The 9,246-nt window shown below is 36.7% G+C and overlaps 1 pseudogene; it reads left to right on the top strand.

Annotated features, from left to right (window-relative positions):
- The first annotated feature begins 511 nt into the window (after nt 1–511).
- The window catches only part of LOC105524942, a 107,623-nt pseudogene continuing 98,888 nt past the window's right edge, over nt 512–9,246 (top strand).

Genomic DNA, 9,246 nt, shown 5'->3' with positions numbered 1-9,246 from the left:
GTCTAAAAGTAATTGTTTAGAGATCATCTAGTAGACAAAAGAAAGCTGCAATTTAAAAACCAAATGGTATATTTACCATTTGAATAAAAAATATTTCTCAAAAATAAAAGTTATCTTTATTTCCCCTAACTCTCTAGGTCAAATTATTTTCAATCGACCAATATTTATGGATGCTTGTGTGTAGTAATAAATTAGAAATTTTAAAGACACACTTCTGCCTTCAGATAACTAATATGCTAACTGGAGAAGCATGACATAGATGGATAATGTCTTAAAAGTTAAGTACATTCATAACCATGTAGTATCTTCGCATAGTGCTTAATATCAAAACTCTCTGTGAATGTAATTATTTTATTTGACCATTGCAGGCTGCAATTAGTGCTAGATAAATGTTCAATACCAGTAAGGATATGCTATGATTCAGAAGAGAATCTCTTGCCAAATGAGTGATATTGGCAAATGATGCTTTAAGCCAAAGGAAGGTATTAAAATGATAGTGTCTACCACAGAAATGAAGGAGCAACCTGTGTCAACTGGTTTTAGGGAAGATGAATTCACATTTAGACATGATGAGATTGAGTTGACAAAAGAACATACAATAGAAAACATGCAGCAGGTAATAATATGCATTCATTTACAATAATATGGATGAACCCAAAGAACATAGGTGAAATAAACCAGGAACAGAACAACAAATACATCATGATCTCACTCATATGTAGAATCTAAAAAAGTTAAACTCACAGAAGTGGAGAGTAGAATAGTGGTTAACAGGAGTTGAGGGAGGAGGTTGGGGAGATGTTGAACAAAGAATAGAAAATTTCAGTTAGGAGGAATATAAGTTCAGGAGATCTATAGTACAACATGGCAACTATAGGTAATAACAATATATTATATTCTTGAGAAATAAAAAAAAGAAAAACATGAGCTAAAAGCAAAGCACATAAGTACATGAAGGTAACTCACAAAGAAGAAACTCAACTGGTTGGGAACACACTTTTTTCTCCCAAAATTAAAGAAAATTAAAAGATCTAAGAGACTGATGAAAATATAGACATAAGACATTGAAAACAAGTAAGGCCAAATATATAGATTTATTTAAGTCATTGATATAGAAAGGTGATTTATCTTAGCACAAACAAGTCTTTAATGGTGACAATGGAAATGATAAGTTAGAAATTGTAGCAGCAAATATTATATCGATAAGTTTATAATGGCAACTGAAAACAGTTAAATACTTGGTTAATGGATCAACAAATTTAAAAACTGGGTAAAAGCTGAGGAGAAAGGGTGCATCACAAGGGGAGGAGAGTAGAAACGTGATAATTTATTAAAATAGTTACAGCTAAAGAAGAATTGAGAAAATTAAAAGGCAATACCATTATGCTCGAAACACTGAAAAGTTACAACAAAGTCCATATTGAATGAGACCATATCCTCTTGAGGTGTATTATGCTCTGGGGAGACCTGAAGGCCACATTACCCAAAATAATTAGAAAAATGGAATTTGGAGGACAATCCACGTGAAAGATCATCAAAGCTGCTTCCCATATTTCTGTGGACAGAGGTGGCTGCTAGGAATGAATAATATTCTGGAGCCCTATCTTAGCAGGAAGATGTGAGGACTGTTGAAAAAATATCTGTGAATGGAGCTTGTTGACTAATGTATTCGTGAAACATTTGCATCCCATTGTGGGACATGCACATTTGCATATCCATTGTGCAATAAGTCCTTGTTCTAAGCCTTAAATTTTCCTTTATTTTTGTTAAGTTGGAAGTATGAAATTTCATGAATTGTCCAAGAAAGATAGTGCAGATAAAAGAGAGTGAAATATTTAACTTTCTAGAAAAATAGGAGAAAGAAATAGGAAATGGCAAAAGAGAAACAAGGTAGTAAACAACAACAAAAAAGAACTTCAAATGTGTTTGCAAGGAAAAAACACCTAGAGCACAGTGAGAGAGAAAGAGAAATGTGGTTGTAATCACACCTGGAGGTCAATGCAGAGAGAACTGACTGACCTGATTCTTACTTTTTCTGCTTTAATATGTTTACATTTCTGAAAGTGTTGGGATGAAGGAAATACATTTAAAATGTTTAAACTGTTGTTATGATGTTATGTTGTTATGATCTTGATTTTCAGAATTAACTCTGTCTCACAAAATTAGATGAGACAAATGGTAAATGATGTATAAAAATTAGCAATGAGGAAGGATACAGGAGAGGGCCCATTTTCGGTGGCAGAGTACTATTGCTTGATGAACACATTGATGGAGCTCATTCCCAGTTATATGAGCTTTTATTTGGACTTTCTTCAGAGTATTTCTTTCCTCCAAAATAATAACTGCAAAAAAACAAGTATATTGGCAATAATAGTTTCATCTGATTATCAGTCTGAAAGCTGAATTTAGAGTACATGAGGAGTCTACTGTCAAGACCCCTAATTACCTTACATAACTATATTGACAAAAGAATCTATTATTTCATTTAGAATTCATAGAGTGCTCAAATCTTTTCAAAAATATTTTATTCCCTGCAGCACTAGTGTTGTAGAAATTTTAGCATTTCCTCAAACATCATCTTTAAACTTTTTAAAAACATTAATTGAAATATATATATACACATATAAAATGTGTATGAAACCTGCACATAAACTTCATATGGTAGTCATATAATTTTTACTAATAAATTTAGTTTACACAAGCACCTTCTGAAAATACTATTTTGTTTTTAATTAACCAGCACTGAGGGTTACACTGGGCCTGAAGAGTATGATGGCTATTTAGTAAATCTGTCCTTTACTTTTGAAAGCTGAAAGGTGAGAAAAAGAACTTGTATTTCATTTGTTGTTGTTGGAACTGTAGAGAACTGTTTACAATCTTAGTTATGCTTTCGTTTTCAATTCTGCTCATGCTTTTAAGTAAGAAAATAATATACATATGTGGTTTTAGAATGATTGGTAAACATCTTTTGGTGTTTGGAGAAAAGACACAGAAAGTCCTAGACAACCTCTTTATTTCTAGGTAGAGAATAACTCACTACAATGAAACAATAAGAGATTTCCTCTACCTCCACCATCCTAGGTTCTTTGAAATGTGTCATACATATGTCAGCTAATGTGACGAATAAAATGTACTTTTGACAAATGAGTGAATTTTTGCTATTAACAGCGTCACAAACTTTAAAACGATTGGTGATTTGTTCGAAAAGGGGTATATTTGTAAAAGCTGAGTATTATTAGAGAAAGAATGGCAGAATCAAAATCTCTAAGACCCATACCAACTCTGTATGTCAGAAAGAGAAAAAAAAATTGCAGTTTGAGTTTCAACCCAGACTGTAGGGGCCTCTCTCTCAAAACAACTAGACAGGGTTTCCAAAGGCTGGCCCCCAGGTCCAAGGGCCCTAGCAGCAACAGCCCTGTTAGCACAAGAAGCAGATAAACTAACCCTTAGGGAAAACCTGAATATAAAGGCCCCCCATGCTGTGGTAACTTTAATAAATACCAGAAGACATCATTGGTTAACAAATGCTAGATTAACCAAGTACCAAAGCGTGCTATGTGAAAATCCCCACGTAACCATTGAAGTTTGCAACACCCTAAACCCCGCCACCTTGTTCCCAGTATCAAAGGGCCCAGTTAAACTTAAGTGTGTAGAGGTGTTGGACTCAGTTTGTTCTAGAAGGCCCGATCTCCAAGACCATCCTTAAACATCAGTAGACTATAAGCAGTACATGGATGGGAGCAGCTCCATCAACCCCTGCAAAGTGACTCTGAAGAAGATGACAAGCCCTGCTCCAGTCACACCTGGAAGCTGACTGGTCTACACACAACTGAAGCATGAGGAAACTCATCGCAGGACTCATTTTCCTTAAAATTTGGACTTGTATAGTAAGGGCTTCAGCTGACTTTCCTCAGACTGAGGGCTGTTCCCAGTGTATACATCAAGTCACAGAGGTAGGAAAAAGGTTACTATGGTCCTATTATTTTACAGTTATTTTGAGTATACTGGAACTCTAAAAAGAACTTGTTTGTATAATGTTATTCTATACAAGGTATGTAGCCCAGGAAATGACCAACCTGATGTGCGTTATGACCCATCTGAGCCTCCCATGACCACAGTTTTTAAAATAAGATTAAGAACTGAAGACTAGTAAAGACTCACAAATGATATGAGTAAAGTGTAAGGCAAAACAGAAAAAAAAAGGGGGGGTGCCCAAGCAAGTCACCTTAAAATTTGATGCCTGTGCTGTCATTAATAGTAATAAGTTAGGAATAAGGTGTAGTTCTCTTAATTAGAAAAGAGGCTATATGGCAGAAAATAAGTACATCTGTCATAAATTAGCACTGTGTAGACATAAATGTAAATACTAGTCTAGTATCATTTAGGCTACTTGGATTAAAAAAAAAAAATGAAAAGGATCCAGTCCACCTTCAGAAAGGAAAAAATGGCCCTTCCTATACTAAGGGACAATGTAACCCCTTAGAGCTAGTAACAACCAATCTCCTTGATCCTCACTGGAATAAAAGAGGAACGTGTCACCCTAAAAATTGATGGAGCTAGACTGGATCTTCAAGTAATTATCATGGTTTGAGAAAAAAGTTTATAAACGCTCTCCTGAGCCAGTATTTCAAACCTTCTATGATAAACTAAAAGTGCCAGTACCAGAAATTCCATGAAAAACAATAAATTTGTTTTTGCAATTAGCCGAGCATGTAGCCCAGTCTCTCAATGTCACTTCATGTTATATATGTGGAGGAACTGTAACAGAAGATCAATGGTCATGGGAAGCCCGAGAATTAGTTCCTGATGAATTTCTGGGCCAAAAGATTCACCCCGATCATTTCTAGGTCCTAAAAGCCTCAATTATTAGACAATACTGTATAGCAAGAGTGGAGAAGGACTTCACCCTTCCTGTAAAAAGACTACATAGTGGAGTTCAAACCATACACAGAAAAATCCATTCAGTAAATTTGCAAAGTTGCAGACCATTTAGGCCCACCCAGAATCCCACCGGGACTGGACGGCCCCTACTGGGCTATGCTGGATATGTGGACACAGAGCCTATGCTAAGCTGCCTGACCAGTGGACAAGTAGTTGTGTTATTGGCACTATTAAAACCATCTTTCTTCCTACTGCGCATAAAAACAGGCGAACTCCTGAGCTTCCCTGTCTATGCTTCCCATGAAAAGAGAAGCATAGCTATAAAAAATTGAAAAAATGATAAATGCCCCCCTGAGAGAATCATACAATATTATAGGCCTGTTACTAAGGCACAAGACGGCTCGTAAGGATACCGGAGCCCATTCGCATGATCAACTGAATCATACGGTTATAAGCTGTCTTAAAAATAATCACTAATAAAACCAGCAGAGCCTTGACTCTTCTGGCCTGGCAAGAGACTCAGATGAGAAATGTTATCTACCAAAATAAATTAGCTCTCGACTACTTGCTAGCAGCTGAAGGAGAGGTCTGTAGGAAATTTAACCTTACTAATTGCTGCCTACACATAGATAATCAAAGGCAAGTCGTTGAAGACATAGTTAGAGATATGACAAAACTGGCACATGTGTCCGTGCAAGTGTCACATGGATTTGATCCTGGGACCATGTTTAGAAAATGGTTCCCAGTGCTAGGAGGATTTAAAATTCTTATAATAACAGTTATAATAGTAATAGGAACCTGCTTACTGCTCCCTTGTTTCCTACCTGTACGTCTTCAAATGATAAAAAGCTTCATCGCTACCTTAGTTCACCAAAATGCTTCAGTACAAGTGTACCATATGAATCATCATTGATCTGTCTTGCAAGAAGACATGGGTAGTAAAAATCAAAGTGAAAACTCCCACTATTGAGTGAGCGTCTCAAAGAAGGGGAATAAGGGAGGAGACCACCTCTCATATTGTCTTATGCCCAATTTCTGCCTCCAAAGAAAGAAAAAGTAAAAACTAAAAGGCAGAAATGAAATCCACAAGCAGACAGCCTGGCGCCACACCCTGGGCCTGGTAGTTAAAGATCGACCCCTGACCTAATCGGTGATGTTATCTATAGATTATAGACATTGTATAGAAAAGCACTGTGAACCTCCATCCTGTTTTGTTCTGATCTAATTACCAGTGCATGCAGCCCCCAGTCACGTTACCCCCTGCTTGCTCAATTGATCATGACCCTCTCACACTCACCCCCTTAGTGTTGTGAGTGCTTAAAAGGGACAGGATTTGCTCACTCCGGGAGCTCGGCTCTTGAGACAGGAGTCTTGCTGATGCCCCTGGCCAAATAAACCCCTTCCTTTTTTAACTCAGTTTCTGAGGAGTTTTGTCTGTGGCTCGTCCTGCTACATAACCATTTAGTATTATTCTCTTGAGGGAACTCATTGAACTTTTTTGTTAGAATTACAGTAGTCCCCCTTATCTAAGCTCTTGCTTTACTCGGTTTCAGTTATCTGCAGTCAACCACAGTCTAAAAATATTAAATGGAAAATTCATGAATAAACAATTCATAAGTTTTAAATTGCTTGCCTTTCTGAGTAGTGATGAAATCTCATGCCCTCCTGCTCCGTCCAGCCCAGTCGATGAATCATCTCTGTGTCCGGCATATCCATGTCGTAAATGCTACCAGCCTATTAGTCACTTAGTAGCCCTCTTTGTTATCAAATTTAAAAACACAGTGTATATATGGTATTCTACTATCCACAATTCCTGGCTTCCACTGGGAGGCTTGAAAGATACTCCCTAAAGAAAAGGGAAGACTATTGTACTTTTCCCCTTTCTTTCACTCGATTTCCTTTAAACTGAAAATGTTTATTTTATCGCTGTTTTTACGGTGACAATTAAGTGAATTGTAATACATAAAGCATCTAAAATAGTGCCTAGCACATAGTAGGTACTATACTGGTGCTTCTTTTCTGCGTAAACTATGTGAGAGGAGGGACTTTATTTTACATATCACAGTGTTCCAAATTTAGAACAGTACTGCTAGAAATACATGAATTGAGCCCAGAGAAGTTCTCGCTTTCCTATATTAGTTCATTCACAGGTGGCATCCTGATGCAGTATAAAAAAAACCCAAAATGGTCGTCATTCAACTTAGTAAATGCTTTCTTACTTACCTATGAATTGCCCATGAAAGTATTTAAGTCCCTTAGCAGGCCCAGGACTTAATTTACTCATATGTAAAATTAGTTGACTAGATTGGATAATCTGTAATGTCCCTCGCAGCTCTACATTTGTTTTGAGATATAAATTGCCCTTTCAGAGAACATTTTTAGTAAGAACAAAGGACATACTAGAAATTTTTCTTATAAATAAAGCATCAGACTTAAAGTATTGTATCGTGTCTACATCAGTTTTCCTGTGAGCTTAATATTGTCTGCAGGGTATTAGTTCATCTTTAGGCCCTGATTTACAGCGACTTCATTCTTTGATGTTCGCAAAGTCCAGGCAATTGTCACGGAAGAGTGACTAACTTTGGGTGGGAGGAACTAACAATTATCTTTGTGTTTCTAGGTCTCTGTGGCCTTTTGATTCATCTTTAGTGACTCTGAATTTCCTGTGAGTTTTAATGGGCTGTAGCAAGTTATTGGTGTCACATCCAAGGTGGCCTTAAGAATAACAAGCTGATGGATTCTCAGAAGTGCAGTCACTCCTTAAATTCTTGGCATACTTGTGATTTCTGTTAAAGAAGAAGATTCTATTTTTCATTGAGATTCATTTTAATGTGTCTGTCTAAGAGCTTCAATGAGGCAGTAAAAATACAACTGAGAATCATGAGGAGATAAAAAAGAAAATAAAGGTGTCAAATTTTTTTTCTTTTAGCAATCTATTTGGAAGACCTTAAGCTAAAAAAATCTATGTATAATTTAAACCCTGCACATCTATATACTCTTACATGAGTTGTTTTTTTTTATTCCAAAATTGTATCTAGCAATGAATTAAACAGAGAAAGATAACTTGTTAGCTCAGAGAAAGGATCAGCAAACTATTTCCTGAGGGCCATATATAGCCCACCACTTGTTTTTATAAATAAAGTTTTATTGAAATGTGGCCATGTATTGTCTGCAGCTGCTTTTGCCCACAAAAGCCGTGTTGAATAATTGTGACAGACTGTATGACCCACAAAACCTGAAATATTCAATATCTGACCCTTAACAGAAAGAGTGTGTTGTCCATTGGCTCAGAACATTGTTTTTGTTTTATGGCATGAGTTTGGAGGGCTTAGTGCTACATCCAGATAGATGCAAAATTCCAAGGAATCTTATCTTTTCCAAGGCTGCTAAAATTATTAATAAAATCATTGTTAATTACTAGTGAAGAAAACTCACTTTTTCTATTTTTAATTCTAATGTAGAAATAAAATATGGTAGAATCTTTTTGTATCAAATAGGACATTAAGATATTAATGAGTTATTCAAAATCCCTAAAAAAAGGTGTAAGATGGTATCTTAAGGTATTAATGGATTGCTTTTCTCTAATAGTTCTTTTTCCTCCATGACCTTTTCCTGTACTCAGTCTACCAAGGTATTCTGTAAGATAATTCTGCACATTTGCTTTGTTCTTTGACCTTCCACAGAAGTTTCAATCCTCCTATATTTCATGTCATAAAGATATCACTATTTCCCACTCAAGACAGAAAGCTCTTGTTCACTCTTCATTAACTCCCTCTCATTTTTGCCTGTTAGTTACCCTCAAATTAGTTTCTCCACCTTTTTACTCTCTTTGCTTTGGTCAGGTCTCCAGGCTAGTCTCAGGGTAAATCTTCTCCAAAGTTGCCAAAATTTTCTTCCTAAAGCTTAGATCTGACATTTAACGGTCTAGTTAGAAATATCAATGGTTCCTCAACGGTTATAAAATAAAACCTATGCCTTTTTTCTGTTTTGTTTTGAGACAGTCTTGCTTTTCCGAGACTGGAGTGCAGTGGCGCCATCTCGGCTCACTGCAATCTCCGCCTCCCGGGTTCAAGTGATTATCCTGCCTCATCCTCCCAACTATCTGGGACTACAGACAACTGCCACCACGCCTGGCTAATTTTTGTATTTTTAGTAGAAAGGGAGTTTCACTATGTTGGCCAGGCTAGTCTGGAACTCCTGACCTCGTGATCCGCCCACCTTGGCCTCCCAAAGTGCTGGGATTACAGTTACAAGTGTGAGCCACTGCACCTGGTGAAATCTATCCTTTTTATTGTGATTTTTTTTTTTTTAACTTCAATTACTGGATCTCTGTCTGAAATGTTCTTTCCTTTTGCTTGACCCTAT

The sequence above is a fragment of the Colobus angolensis genome, unplaced genomic scaffold (genome assembly GCF_000951035.1).
Source record: "Colobus angolensis palliatus isolate OR3802 unplaced genomic scaffold, Cang.pa_1.0 Scaffold51, whole genome shotgun sequence".
Lineage (NCBI taxonomy): Eukaryota > Metazoa > Chordata > Mammalia > Primates > Cercopithecidae > Colobus > Colobus angolensis.
Note: the sequence above shows the minus strand (reverse complement) of the source record. Positions and strands in the feature narration are given on the sequence as shown.